Below are 13,725 nucleotides of genomic sequence, written 5' to 3' on the forward strand. Positions count from 1 at the left end.
TATGTTCGTGGGGGTTTTGTGTGTTCGTGGGTGTTGTGTATGTTCGTGGGTGTTGTGTATGTTCATGGGGGTTTTGTGTGTTCGTGGGTGTTGTGTATGTTCGTGGGTGTTGTGTATGTTCGTGGGTGTTGTGTATGTTCGTGGGTGTTGTGTATGTTCGTGAGTGTTGTGTATGTTCGTGGGTGTTGTGTATGTTCGTGAGTGTTGTGTATGTTCGTGAGTGTTGTTTATGTTCGTGGGTGTTGTGTATGTTCGTGGGTGTTGTGTATGTTCGTGGGTGTTGTGTATGTTCATGAGTGTTGTGTATGTTCGTGGGTGTTGTGTATGTTCGTGAGTGTTGTGTATGTTCGTGGGTGTTGTGTATGTTTGTGGGTGTTGTGTATGTTTGTGGGTGTTGTGTATGTTCATGGGGGTTTTGTGTGTTCGTGGGTGTTGTGTATGTTCGTGGGTGTTGTGTATGTTCGTGGGTGTTGTGTATGTTCGTGAGTGTTGTGTATGTTCGTGAGTGTTGTGTATGTTCGTGAGTGTTGTGTATGTTCGTGGGTGTTGTGTATGTTCGTGGGTGTTGTGTATGTTTGTGGGTGTTGTGTATGTTCATGGGGGTTTTGTGTGTTCGTGGGTGTTGTGTATGTTCGTGGGTGTTGTGTATGTTCATGGGGGTTTAGTGTGTTCGTGGGTGTTGTGTATGTTCGTGGGTGTTGTGTATGTTCGTGGGTGTTGTGTATGTTCGTGAGTGTTGTGTATGTTCGTGGGTGTTGTGTATGTTCGTGGGTGTTGTGTATGTTCGTGGGTGTTGTGTATGTTCGTGGGTGTTGTGTATGTTCATGGGGGTTTTGTGTGTTCGTGGGTGTTGTGTATGTTCGTGGGTGTTGTGTATGTTCATGGGGGTTTTGTGTGTTCGTGGGTGTTGTGTATGTTCGTGGGTGTTGTGTATGTTCGTGGGTGTTGTGTATGTTCGTGGGTGTTGTGTATGTTCGTGGGTGTTGTGTATGTTTGTGAGTGTTGTTTATGTTCGTGGGTGTTGTGTATGTTCGTGAGTGTTGTGTATGTTCGTGAGTGTTGTGTATGTTTGTGGGTGTTGTGTATGTTTGTGGGTGTTGTGTATGTTTGTGGGTGTTGTGTATGTTCATGGGGGTTTTGTGTGTTCGTGGGTGTTGTGTGTTCGTGGGTGTTGTGTATGTTCGTGGGTGTTGTGTATGTTCGTGAGTGTTGTTTATGTTCGTGGGTGTTGTGTATGTTCGTGGGTGTTGTGTATGTTCATGGGGGTTTTGTGTGTTCGTGGGTGTTGTGTATGTTCGTGGGTGTTGTGTATGTTCGTGAGTGTTGTTTATGTTCGTGGGTGTTGTGTATGTTCGTGGGTGTTGTGTATGTTCGTGGGTGTTGTGTATGTTCGTGGGTGTTGTGTATGTTCGTGGGTGTTGTGTATGTTCGTGAGTGTTGTGTATGTTCGTGAGTGTTGTGTATGTTCGTGAGTGTTGTGTATGTTTGTGGGTGTTGTGTATATTCGTGGGGGTTTTGTGTGTTCGTGGGTGTTGTGTATGTTCGTGGGTGTTGTGTATGTTCGTGGGTGTTGTGTATGTTCGTGGGTGTTGTGTATGTTTGTGAGTGTTGTTTATGTTCGTGGGTGTTGTGTATGTTCGTGGGTGTTGTGTATGTTCATGGGTGTTGTGTATGTTCGTGGGTGTTGTGTATGTTCGTGAGTGTTGTGTATGTTCGTGGGTGTTGTGTATGTTCGTGGGTGTTGTGTATGTTCGTGAGTGTTGTGTATGTTTGTGAGTGTTGTGTATGTTTGTGGGTGTTGTGTATGTTTGTGAGTGTTGTGTATGTTTGTGGGTGTTGTGTATGTTCCCGAGTGTTGTGTATGTTCATGAGAGTTGTGTATGTTTGTGGGTGTTCTGTATGCTCGTGAGTGTTGTGTATGTGGGTGTTGTGTATGTTCTTGGGTGTTGTGTATGTTTGTGGGTGTTGTGTATGTTTGTGGGTGTTGTGTATGTTCGTGGGTGTTGTGTATGTTCGTGGGTGTTGTGTATATTTGTGGCTGTTGTGTATGTTTGTGGGTGTTGTGTATGTTCGTGGGTGTTGTGTATGTTTGTAGGTGTTGTGTATGTTTGTGGGTGTGGTGTATGTTAGTGGGTGTTGTGTATGTTCGTGGGTGTTGTGTATGTTTGTGGGTGTTGTGTATGTTTGTGGGTGTTGTGTATGTTCGTGGGTGTTGTTTATGTTCGTGGGTGTTGTGTATATTTGTGGCTGTTGTGTATGTTTGTGGGTGTTGTGTATGTTCGTGGGTGTTGTGTATGTTTGTAGGTGTTGTGTATGTTTGTGGGTGTGGTGTATGTTCGTGGGTGTTGTGTATGTTAGTGGGTGTTGTGTATGTTCGTGGGTGTTGTGTATGTTTGTGGGTGTTGTGTATGTTTGTGGGTGTGGTGTATGTTCGTGGGTGTTGTGGGTGTTGTGTATGTTCGTGGGTGTTGTGTATGTTCGTGGGTGTTGTTTATGTTCGTGGGTGTTGTGTATGTTTGTGGGTGTTGTGTATGTTCCTGGGTGTTGTGTATGTTTGTGGGTGTTGTGTATGTTTGTGGGTGTTGTGTATGTTATGTTCGTGAGTGTTGTGTATGTTTGTGGGTGTTGTGTATGTTCGTGGGTGTTGTGTATGTTTGTGGGTGTTGTGTATGTTCGTGAGTGTTGTGTATGTTCGTGAGTGTTGTGTATGTTCGTGGGTGTTGTGTATGTTTGTGAGTGTTGTGTATGTTATGTTCGTGGGTGTTGTGTATGTTTGTGAGTGTTGTTTATGTTCGTGGGTGTTGTGTATGTTCGTGGGTGTTGTGTATGTTTGTGGGTGTTGTGTATGTTTGTGAGTGTTGTGTATGTTATGTTCGTGGGTGTTGTGTATGTTTGTGAGTGTTGTTTATGTTCGTGAGTGTTGTGTATGTTCGTGAGTGTTGTGTATGTTTGTGGGTGTTGTGTATGTTATGTTCGTGGGTGTTGTGTATGTTTGTGAGTGTTGTTTATGTTCGTGAGTGTTGTGTATGTTCGTGGGTGTTGTGTATGTTTGTGAGTGTTGTGTATGTTATGTTCGTGGGTGTTGTGGATGTTTGTGAGTGTTGTTTATGTTCGTGAGTGTTGTGTATGTTCGTGAGTGTTGTGTATGTTCGTGGGTGTTGTGTATGTTTGTGAGTGTTGTTTATGTTCGTGGGTGTTGTGTATGTTCGTGGGTGTTGTGTATGTTCGTGGGTGTTGTGTATGTTCGTGGGTGTTGTGTATGTTCGTGAGTGTTGTGTATGTTCGTGGGTGTTGTGTATGTTCGTGGGTGTTGTGTATGTTCGTGAGTGTTGTGTATGTTCGTGAGTGTTGTGTATGTTTGTGGGTGTTGTGTATGTTTGTGAGTGTTGTGTATGTTTGTGGGTGTTGTGTATGTTCCCGAGTGTTGTGTATGTTCATGAGAGTTGTGTATGTTTGTGGGTGTTCTGTATGCTCGTGAGTGTTGTGTATGTGGGTGTTGTGTATGTTCTTGGGTGTTGTGTATGTTTGTGGGTGTTGTGTATGTTTGTGGGTGTTGTGTATGTTCGTGGGTGTTGTGTATGTTCGTGGGTGTTGTTTATGTTCGTTAGTGTTGTGTATGTTTGTGGGTGTTGTGTATGTTTGTGGCTGTTGTGTATGTTTGTGGGTGTTGTGTATGTTCGTGGGTGTTGTGTATGTTTGTAGGTGTTGTGTATGTTTGTGGGTGTGGTGTATGTTCGTGGGTGTTGTGTATGTTCGTGGGTGTTGTCTATGTTTGTGGGTGTTGTGTATGTTTGTGGGTGTGGTGTATGTTCGTGGGTGTTGTGGGTGTTGTGTATGTTCGTGGGTGTTGTGTATGTTCGTGGGTGTTGTTTATGTTCGTGGGTGTTGTGTATGTTTGTGGGTGTTGTGTATGTTGGTGGGTGTTGTGTATGTTTGTGGGTGTTGTGTATGTTTGTGGGTGTTGTGTATGTTTCTGGGTGTTGTGTATGTTCGTGGGTGTTGTGTATGTTTGTGGGTGTTGTGTATGTTTGTGGGTGTTGTGTATGTTATGTTCGTGAGTGTTGTGTATGTTCGAGGGTGTTGTGTATGTTCGTGGGTGTTGTGTATGTTTGTGGGTGTTGTGTATGTTCGTGAGTGTTGTGTATGTTATGTTCGTGAGTGTTGTGTATGTTCGTGGGTGTTGTGTATGTTTGTGAGTGTTGTTTATGTTCGTGGGTGTTGTGTATGTTCGTGGGTGTTGTGTATGTTCGTGGGTGTTGTGTATGTTCGTGGGTGTTGTGTATGTTCGTGAGTGTTGTGTATGTTCGTGGGTGTTGTGTATGTTCGTGGGTGTTGTGTATGTTTGTGGCTGTTGTGTATGTTTGTGGGTGTTGTGTATGTTTGTGGGTGTTGTGTATGTTTGTGGGTGTTGTGTATGTTCGTGGGTGTTGTGTATGTTTGTGGCTGTTGTGTATGTTTGTGGGTGTTGTGTATGTTTCTGGGTGTTGTGTATGTTCGTGGGTGTTGTGTATGTTCGTGGGTGTTGTGTATGTTCGTGGGTGTTGTGTATGTTCGTGGGTGTTGTGTATGTTCGTGGGTGTTGTGTATGTTCGTGGGTGTTTTGTATGTTCGTGGGTGTTGTGTATGTTTGTGGGTGTTGTGTATGTTCGTGGGTGTTGTGTATGTTCGTGGGTGTTGTGTATGCTTGTGGCTGTTGTGTATGTTCGTGGGTGTTGTGTATGTTCGTGGGTGTTGTGTATGTTCGTGGGTGTTGTGTATGTTTGTGGGTGTTGTGTGTGTTTGTGGGTGTTGTGTGTGTTCGTGGGTGTTGTGTGTGTTCGTGGGTGTTGTGTGTGTTCGTGGGTGTTGTGTATGTTTGTGGCTGTTGTGTATGTTTGTGGGTGTTGTGTATGTTTGTGGGTGTTGTGTATGTTCGTGGGTGTTGTGTATGTTCGTGGGTGTTGTGTATGTTCGTGGGTGTTGTGTATGTTCGTGGGTGTTGTGTATGTTCGTGGGTGTTGTGTATGTTCGTGGGTGTTGTGTATGTTTGTGGCTGTTGTGTATGTTTGTGGGTGTTGTGTATGTTTCTGGGTGTTGTGTATGTTCGTGGGTGTTGTGTATGTTCGTGGGTGTTGTGTATGTTCGTGGGTGTTGTGTATGTTCGTGGGTGTTGTGTATGTTTGTGGGTGTTGTGTATGTTCGTGGGTGTTGTGTATGTTTGTGGCTGTTGTGTATGTTTGTGGCTGTTGTGTATGTTTGTGGCTGTTGTGTATGTTTTTGGGTGTTGTGTATGTTCGTGGGTGTTGTGTATGTTTGTGGGTGTTGTGTATGTTCGTGGGTGTTGTGTATGTTCGTGGGTGTTGTGTATGTTCGTGGGTGTTGTGTATGTTCGTGGGTGTTGTGTATGTTTGTGGCTGTTGTGTATGTTTGTGGGTGTTGTGTATGTTTCTGGGTGTTGTGTATGTTTGTGGGTGTTGTGTATGTTCGTGGGTGTTGTGTATGTTCGTGGGTGTTGTGTATGTTCGTGAGTGTTGTGTATGTTCGTGGGTGTTGTGTATGTTTGTGGGTGTTGTGTATGTTCGTGGGTGTTGTGTATGTTTGTGGCTGTTGTGTATGTTTGTGGCTGTTGTGTATGTTTGTGGCTGTTGTGTATGTTTGTGGGTGTTGTGTATGTTCGTGGGTGTTGTGTATGTTCGTGGGTGTTGTGTATGTTCGTGGGTGTTGTGTATGTTCGTGGGTGTTGTGTATGTTCGTGGGTGTTGTGTATGTTCGTGGGTGTTGTGTATGTTTGTGGCTGTTGTGTATGTTTGTGGCTGTTGTGTATGTTTCTGGGTGTTGTGTATGTTTGTGGGTGTTGTGTATGTTCGTGGGTGTTGTGTATGTTCGTGGGTGTTGTGTATGTTCGTGAGTGTTGTGTATGTTCGTGGGTGTTGTGTATGTTCGTGGGTGTTGTGTATGTTCGTGGGTGTTGTGTATGTTTGTGGCTGTTGTGTATGTTTGTGGGTGTTGTGTATGTTTCTGGGTGTTGTGTATGTTCGTGGGTGTTGTGTATGTTCGTGGGTGTTGTGTATGTTCGTGGGTGTTGTGTATGTTCGTGAGTGTTGTGTATGTTTGTGGGTGTTGTGTATGTTCGTGGGTGTTGTGTATGTTCGTGGGTGTTGTGTATGTTCGTGGGTGTTGTGTATGTTCGTGGGTGTTGTGTATGTTCGTGGGTGTTGTGTATGTTTGTGGCTGTTGTGTATGTTTGTGGGTGTTGTGTATGTTTCTGGGTGTTGTGTATGTTTGTGGGTGTTGTGTATGTTCGTGAGTGTTGTGTATGTTCGTGGGTGTTGTGTATGTTCGTGAGTGTTGTGTATGTTCGTGGGTGTTGTGTATGTTCGTGGGTGTTGTGTATGTTCGTGGGTGTTGTGTATGTTCGTGGGTGTTGTGTATGTTCGTGGGTGTTGTGTATGTTCGTGGGTGTTGTGTATGTTCGTGGGTGTTGTGTATGTTCGTGGGTGTTGTGTATGTTCGTGGGTGTTGTGTATGTTCGTGGGTGTTGTGTATGTTCGTGGGTGTTGTGTATGTTCGTGGGTGTTGTGTATGTTCGTGGGTGTTGTGTATGTTTGTGGGTGGTGGTAGAGAGCGGCGATGCAGACACAGAGGGTTTCGGGATAGTGGCTTGACCGTTTATTCCACAGCATGGCATCTAAGTAAGGGATAATGTATAGAGAGGCGGTTGTTATAGCGAATAACAAGCCCGACAGGCTGAACGAGACCCCGACGCGAAGCGGAGGAATTCAGCCAAGCCATGTAATAAAGAGTGATAACAAGAACTGAACTTAAGGGTGTATTCACACCTGCCTTGTTTGGTTCGATTGAATTGAACTCTAGTTCGTTTCCCCCCTTGGTGCGGATCTTTTGGGCAGGTGTGAATACAGCAATCGAACTCGGGTGCGGACCAAACAATCGAACCGAGACCCAGCTGAAGAGGTGGTCTCGGTACGGTTCCAAACGAACTCTGGTACGGTTCGTTTACGGTGTGAACATGAACCGACCCAATTGCAGTAAACTGCGCCTTTTTATTCGACTGCTCTTATGAGGATACTTAACAAAACGGACATTTTGGCATCATTGTTCGTTCAAGCCGAAAGAGAAAGAGAATTCCGGCGCGCTGTCTGTGCACGCGATACTGTTGCGCGTCTTTCTGCGCGCCGTGTGTGCATCAGGACATTCACAGACAGAGCGTTCTCTTTTGTCTTATCGCGCTTAAATGGTTTAAAAGCTTGTTCTCTCCGCCGGAACCGTCTTGCAGCACATCGTCGTCTTCTCAAAATCCTAATTACAACATCGTATAGATGACATTGTATCATATGATGCTCATTAGTTTCTTCATATTGCGTTTGTAGAGAATAACACCAAATCAGTAAAATAACAAATATTACATAACGAAATATCTCCATGCTGAGCCTGTTTTTGCACTTCCTGCTTTTCCCTGCTTGAGAATTCCTGTCCAATGAATGGACGACCTTAGCACACGTGTGGTTTTGTTTACACATTTTGGTTCACTTGCAAAAAGAGCAGTGTGAAAGCGAACCGTACCAAACAAAAATTGTTTGGTATTTATTTATTTGGTCCGGACCAAAGCAAGTGAACTATCGGACTTTCCTGGTGTGAAAACACCCTAAGTTTTAAACTAACAAAGTAAATTTCAATGTACATGCAATTCAATAGCTAGCTTGTGCTCCTCATATTATCATACACAGCTTAGCATTAGCCACCACGCATTAATCACATTTAAAAGGAAGAACAAAACATTTTAACTCTCCATATTACTCTACATTTAGGTCTTTAGCAGTTTGAAACACAAAATATCTCAATAAACTGAACTTTCATGCAATAACAATAAAGATATTTTACATTGCTATTTCCACTACCGGCTGGTTCGTTCTTGGCCAGTAAAATCTTTCCCTTATCATCTGTAGTGTCCTCTCAAATCCCAGATACCCTGAGTCATTGTGATGGGCTGTTATGGCGGTTTCACGCAGCCTCTCTGGCAGTTGCTCCACCACCCCTTTATGGCAGTATCTGACACTGCGATACAGGATCCCTTTTTTTACCACTATCATCCTCCACTCTTTTCAGTGGAGACTCCCAGTGGCGCCCTCTTTAATCCTCTCACTGTGGCTTGGCTTGTGGTTCCTGCTCTTAAAGTGGAGGATGGGACCGATAACTCTGTCTTCCTTCTGTCCCGCTCGAAGCTCCTGTGTGGTCATAGCAGGGAGTGCCTGACTGCTTTCAGGCTCCTCAGGGACAGCTGTGTCCCCAACTCCCCAGGGTCCTGGGTGGTTTGTGCCTCCTCATGTCCACCAGTCCTCACCTGCTGCGGGCATGACTGCAGGGTCTCAGCCACTTCCTGATTGGACATACGTGAGAGGGCGTCAGCGTTGGAGTTATCCTGTCCCCTCCGATACTGGATGTCAAAGTCAAATATGGACAGATGAGAAACCCATCGCTGACCTGTGTTGTTGAGTTTGGCTGAGGTCATTACATATTACAGAAAACTTGTGCCCGTAGAGGTGGTCATGGAACTTATCCGTCACAGCCCGGAGAGCGAAGAACTCAAGCTTGTGTGCCGGATACCTCGTCTCAGGTGGGCTCAGTCCTCTGCTCGCATACGCAATGACCCTTCCCACCCCATCTTATATCCGCACTAGCACAGCACCAAGCTCCATTCCTGAGGCATCGGTCTGCAGCAGAAAGGGTTGACTGTAGTCCGAATAGCCAAGCACTGGTGCACTTATTAGCTTTTCTTTTAAAGACTGAAAGGCCTCTTCACAGTCTGCAGTCCGCAGAAATGGCTGGTCAGGGCCTGGGCTTTTCTGGATCCCTCTTTTCTTTCTTTCTAGGGTCACTGGAGGTAAGGCTGTGTACGGAGCAGCCAAGTTAGAGTATATATATATACCTCCTATAGTAACCCGCAAAACCCCAAACCGCAGCACTTCCATACGATTAGTAGGCCTCACCCAATCCTTGACCTTACTGATCTTCTCTGGGTCAGTCCTGATGCCCTCCGCTGAGACCCAGTGACCTAAGTACTGCACTTCCTTCCTCCCTCACAAGCTGGCACTTGGAGGGTTTCAGTTTTATACCATGCTCCTATCCATAGCCAGCTGGAGCCTCTCCCTCTTGATTAAAGGACTTAGAGAAAATAATAATATCATCAAGGTAAATAAGGAGATGGGTGAAATTTAAGTCCCCAAAACAGGAGGTCATCAGCATTTGAAAGGTGGAGGGTGGGTTTTGCAGCCCAAAAGGCATTATATTGGCCTCAAACAGCCCCATGGGAGTGCTGAATGCTGTCTTGTACTTGTTGTGTAAACAGCAGGGCCTACAACGTCATGCATTTCACTTTGCTCGGCGCTCCCCACCTTCAGTAAAGCTGTGTACCACTCTGGATGCTTCTCTTTGACCTGGTACAGAACCTGCGGGCCATAAGCTGCTTGAAGGTGGGTTCAGGAGGCTTGAATGACATTGGTTCCCACCAGCAGAGGGACTGAAGAGCGATAGTCGGAATCAGGAACAACAAAGGTAGGTACAGCTTTGAGCTCTTTCCCCAGATCTTTCAGGTCGATGTGTGGGACACCGTGGTAGGGCACGGTCTGACCTGCTGCACCCTCTATTGGTATTTTAGAAGACTGTAGCTTCTACTTCTGTAGAGCTGGGTGCTCTGCTAGTAGTTGTGCATAATACTGGTGATCTGCAAGCCGGAGTCAATGAGAGTCCTGCATGCCTTGCCGTTGACTTCTACTTCCCCTTCGTTCCTGGGTCACACTAGAGCCCCATTCACACAGCGCTTTGAACCCGGGAAATTGCCGGCAAATTGCCAGAGTGCCTTCTGTGTGAAAGCAAACACGACCCGGGATTTATACCGGGATCAATGCCGGGTTGGGGACCTAGTAACATTGCCGTGTTCAGTCCCGGAACGCGCGCTGTGTGAACAAAAGCCGTAATAATGCCGTGTCGTAGTGATGACGCTGAAGCGCGGGATCGTTCGCCAGCTGTGAAACGGTGCGTAATGCGCAAGTTTATGATCGAATCAGAGAAAAAAATGCACAAGCGTGGTTTCTCTCGAGAGAAATCGCAGCTCATAAGCAAACTTAAGACGCTGCTGAGACATTAAAGTCACATCGATGTCACGTGTCTTTACGGGATTTTTACGGGTTGTGTGTGAACGCACTCTGTGATTCCGGAAAATCACTGGCAGTGTGAATGAACCAAAATCAAAAGAACCCGGGTCAAATCCCGGGTCACTTTATCCGTGTATTTTCCGGAATCTCTGTGTGAAAGGGGCTTAGGGGTGTTTACCCTCCTTCAGTGCGAATCCTCTTGACACGTGGGTAGGGCCCTTGCTGTGTACCCATGGATGCCCCAGCTGCCATGGGCACTAAGCATTTAAATGCTGAGCAGAGTGTATGTGTCCGTCAGCAGGAATCTTAGGCTGCTGGGCTTCAGCTAGGCTCGGATCCGGAAGCACTGCTCGGCACACTCTGGCTGTGTTGCCTGGATCTCCACACCAGTAACAGGCAAAGCTTGGACTCTGGCTTACTTTTCCCTTTGCTGGCTGGACAGCTAATGGGGAGGCAAGGGGTGGAGAGGTCATTCTCAACTCTAGTTGTGACAGCTTTGGCATTTTTTCTGCCTGAATGAGCGCCAACTTCTTAACCATTTCTGTCAGCTCTGATAATTCAGACGTGTTTTGACCTATTTTGGTATTTCACCCCCTCCTGATGTTACATCCACCTGAGCATATGTTTTCTTTGCTGTACTCCGCATCTGAAACTTCTTAGTTTCTCTAGCTAGACTTCGGAGCTCTGCCTGCAGCTCTCGGAAGCTCAAGAGCCTGGGTGGCATTGGTGTGATTCTGGTGTACACCTCGTCGGAAAGGCCTCTCATGAACTGCAAGTAAATTCTTAAATAATACTGCGCTGCACATAAAACAGAAATAAGCTGAGAATAATAATAATACAAATTGACAGCATATTAAATTGGTCTTACAGATGCACTTTGATGGACTTCAAAACAGAAGCAGCCATTCACTGCCATTATAAAACTTGGAAGAGTCAGGACATTTTTTAATATAACTCTGATTGTATTCGTCTGAAAGAAGAATGTCATAAACACCTAGGATGCCTCGAGGGTGAGTAAATCATGGGCTAATTTATATTTTTGGGTGAATTAACCCTTTAACACTGCACTTCCCTATATATATAAAAAAAAAAACTTTTTAAAAACAGAACACCCAAAATATTTTTTCAATTACATTTACTATAATTATGATAATTCACTTGTATATTTTATATTATTCATCAATATGTGAATCAGTTGCTACACATGACACTAGTTGTGTTCTCATTGGCACAACTAATTTAGATGAGATCAGCGAGAACTGTATTGATCCCACACTTGTATGTCACAGACTCCCGAAGCTTTGTTTGGTCACGTGCTTTTCTGCTCTGCTGTGATTTGTTAGATATGGAGGAGAAAACAAGTGTGACCACCAGATGTCACTAATGCACATTGTGTTAAAAACTGTGAGTAATTAATCTCTTTCGGCTCAATTTGATGAAAGCCTCAAATGCTTCAGAAAGCCTCGGTTTCCCATCACTAACTAAAGGTACTTGAATCTGTCCTAACACAGCAGTGTTATAGGGACATCTTGTGGACAACACAATACGCTGCCTTACACATGCAAAATCATGATGTTTATGATATCTTCATGTCTTACTCGCATTTATCAGGTTAGAGCTGGACCATAATATATTTACATTTTGCAACAAAATAAAAAATCAGGCAGAGATTTGCCATATAGTATACATATAGTGTAGTTTTTCCCAAGTTTTGTTTAATTGATCTGAATAATGAGCTTCTGTTGAGCTGCTTTATAATTGATGAACTTTCCAACATTAACACTGTTTTTTTCCTGTTTATAACATTAAAGCTGCTCTGAATCAGTCTGTACTCTATAAAGCGCTGTAGAAATACGGTAACTCTACACACCAATGAACAAAAGAGCAAAATACAGGCAGCACTTTTGATCAATATAAAAGCTGACAAATATCACATCAACTGGTTAATCATTATAAAATAACAAGTGTAAAATAGCAAGAACAGTAAATCATATTAAGGAAAAGCCAATTTCTCCAGTTGTGTTGCTGTTCAGGTCACTCGTCACACATTTAGTGCTATTACAGTGAATGTGTGTAAATGTTGTTTGTTATGTTACCACCAGGTGGCGCAAGTGATCCGCGTTCAGCGCCTCTCTGACGTCACATGGCTCTTCTTTACAGCTTTTCACAGTTGCTAAGACACATTTCTTAAAACCTTCAGTCTTTTTCTCTCAACATTAAACACAAAACACAATCTTCAAACTACATTCAGAGAAGATCTGACTCTTCTGGCAAAATCAAACAATCGCTTCAAAACCATTTAATCTGCTCTAAATCAAATAATGCTTTCAGATTAGACAAACATCAGTCTTACAATTTACAGTAGTAAGGTGAATAAATTGTATACTGTATGCACTGCTAGTATAGTATTGTGATGAAAATTGTACAGTATTGAATGTCTGTATATTTAGCACTTGAATACTGTAAAAAAAACTGCAAAAGGTTAAAAAACTGTAAATGAAAAGCATGTTACTCTCAGAAGAGTTGTGCAACTGCAAAATCAAGATCAGTGAGAGATTCATTCTTCCTGTGTTCATGTGTTCATGTGGAGTCCGGCCTCACAGGGAATCACCGACCCAGCCGTGACAACATTCTACACACCTGCTCTTCCTCTTCCACCACCTCTAACTCATACTCTTCCTCTTCCTCTAACTCATCCTCTTCCTCTAACTCATACTCTTCCTCTAACTCATACTCTTCCTCTTCCACCACCTCAAACTCATACTCTTCCTCTTCCACCACCTCTAACTCATACTCTTCCTCTTCCTCTTCCACCACCTCAAACTCATACTCTTCCTCTTCCACCACCTCTAACTCATACTCTTCCTCTTCCACCACCTCTAACTCATACTCTTCCTCTAACTCATACTCTTCCTCTTCCACCACCTCTAACTCATACTCTTCCTCTTCCACCACCTCTAACTCATACTCTTCCTCTTCCACCACCTCTAACTCATACTCTTCCTCTAACTCATACTCTTCCTCTAACTCATACTCTTCCTCTTCCGCTAACTCATACTCTTCCTCCTACTCATACTCTTCCTCTAACTCATACTCTTCCTCTTCCACCACCTCAAACTCATACTCTTCCTCTTCCACCACCTCTAACTCATACTCTTCCTCTAACTCATACTCTTCCTCAAACTCATACTCTTCCTTTTCCACCACCTCTAACTCATACTCTTCCTCTTCCACCACCTCTAACTCAGTGGTTCTCAAACTGGGGGTCGCGACCCCTCGGGGGGTCGCGGAATGATTTCAAGGGGTCGCGAGTTGGTTTGAAAAAAATCTGTATTTTCTGATTACAAAAAATATTTTTCAATACTAAAAAATTAAGATTACAAATAAATATTTTTTGATTTCTAAAGACAGAAGTGATTAGAAGGCTTTAAAATTTTTTTTTAAATAATATTTCGTGACTCTAAGATATGACGTCACCGTGCGGCGACTGATCGCAAGTTATCAATACTGCACGCAACTGCACGTGGAAACTGTAACTGCAAGAATGGATAAATTTGTAATTCGCAAGGTTAAAAAT

The sequence above is a fragment of the Squalius cephalus genome (genome assembly GCF_949319135.1).
Source record: "Squalius cephalus genome assembly, chromosome: 21".
Classification (NCBI taxonomy): domain Eukaryota; kingdom Metazoa; phylum Chordata; class Actinopteri; order Cypriniformes; family Leuciscidae; genus Squalius; species Squalius cephalus.